Source organism: Salvelinus sp. IW2-2015, unplaced genomic scaffold (genome assembly GCF_002910315.2).
Source record: "Salvelinus sp. IW2-2015 unplaced genomic scaffold, ASM291031v2 Un_scaffold2267, whole genome shotgun sequence".
Lineage (NCBI taxonomy): Eukaryota > Metazoa > Chordata > Actinopteri > Salmoniformes > Salmonidae > Salvelinus > Salvelinus sp. IW2-2015.
This window is the reverse complement of record NW_019943594.1, coordinates 95569-97641: the sequence shown is the minus strand read 5'-3', so window position 1 is coordinate 97641 and position 2073 is coordinate 95569.

Genomic DNA, 2073 nt, shown 5'->3' with positions numbered 1-2073 from the left:
GCTGTTTGGGGTTTTAGGCTGGGTGTCTGTACAGCACTTCGAGATATTAGCTGATGTACGAAGGGCTATATAAAATAAACTTGATTTGATTTGATTTGACCTGTCATTTAAACTGCAGTTCCACATCTGACTGTAGGGGGACAGAGCAGAACAACCTGTCATTTAAACTGCAGCTCCAGATCTGACCTGCAGGGGAACAGAGCAGAACAACTGTCATTTAAACTGCAGCTCACATCTGACCTGTAGGGGCAGAGCAGAACACCTGTCATTTAAACTGCAGCTCCAGATCTGACCTGCAGGGGAACAGAGCAGAACCTGTCATTTAAACTGCAGTCCAGACTGCCTGTAGGGGAGAGCAGAACACCTGTCATTTAAACTGCAGCTCCAGATCTGACCTGCAGGGGAACAGAGCAGAACAACCTGTCATTTAAACTGCAGTTCCACATCTGACCTGCAGGGACAGAAAGAACAACCTGTCATTTAAACTGCAGTTCCACATTGACCTGTAGGGGACCGAGCAGAACAACCTGTCCGTTCATCTATTAGCTAGCGTGGCCAGACTGTAACCTCGCATTCGCTCTTGGAGAAGGATTGACCAAAGCTAGTGCATCTTTAAAAGGCTGATAACAACAGGATGGATATACAATGTAACTCTGACTAAGGTTCTTAAAAGGTATAGATTCTTTTCACTGCATACTACTGTATGACAGAGCTGGACCCTGATCACAATCAGGGCTGTACTTTACATACATCACTGACCATAGAGGCACACCCTCCTACATACTGACCAATAGAGGAACACCTCCTACATACTGACCAATAGAGGACACCCTCCTACATACTGACTAGAACCACCCTCCTAAATATGACCAAGAGAACACCCTCCTACATACTGACCAATAGAGAAACACCCTCCTATATACTGACCAATAGAGGAACACCTCCTACATACTGACCAATAGGAAACACCCTCCTATATACTGACCAATAGAGGAACACCCTCCTACAACTGACCAATAGAGAACACCCTCCTACATACTGACCAATAGAGAAACACCCTCCTACACACTGACCAATAGAGAAACACCCTCCTACATACTGACCAATAGAGAAACACCCTCCTATATACTGACCAATAGAGGAACACCCTCCTACACACTGACCAATAGAGAAACACCTCCTACACACTGACCAATAGAGAAACACCCTCCTATATACTGACCAATAGAGGAACACCCTCCTACATACTGACCAATAGAGAACACCCCCTACACACTGACCAATAGAGAAACACCCTCCTACATACTGACCAATGAGAAACACCCTCCTATATACTGACCAATAGAGGAACACCCTCCTACATACTGACCAATAGAGAAACACCCTCTTACATACTGACCAATAGAGAAACACCCTCCTACACACTGACCAATAGAGAAACACCCTCCTATATACTGACCAATAGAGAAACACCCTCCTACATACTGACCAATAGAGAACACCCTCCTACACACTGACCAATAGAGGAACACCCTCCTACATACTGACCAATAGAGAACACCCTCCTACACACTGACCAATAGAGGACACCCTCCTACATACTGACCAATAAGAGACACCTCCTACATACTGACCAATAGAGAAACACCCTCCTACATACTGACCAATAGAGAAACACCCTCCTACATACTGACCAATAGAGAAACACCCTCCTACATACTGCCAATAGAGAAACACCCTCCACATACTGACCAATAGAGAACCACCCTCCTACATACTGACCAATAGAGAAACCCCCTCCTACATACTGACCAATAGAGGAACACCCTCCTACACACTGACCAATAGAGGACCACCTCCTACATACTGACCAATAGAGAAACACCCTCCTATATACTGACCAATAGAACACCCTCCTATATACTGACCAATAGAGGACCACCCTCTCCCACTGACCAATAGAGAACACCTCCTATATACTGACCAATAGAGGAACACCCTCCTACATACTGACCAATAGAGGACACCCCTCCTACATACTGACCAATAGAGAAACACCCTCCTATTAACTGT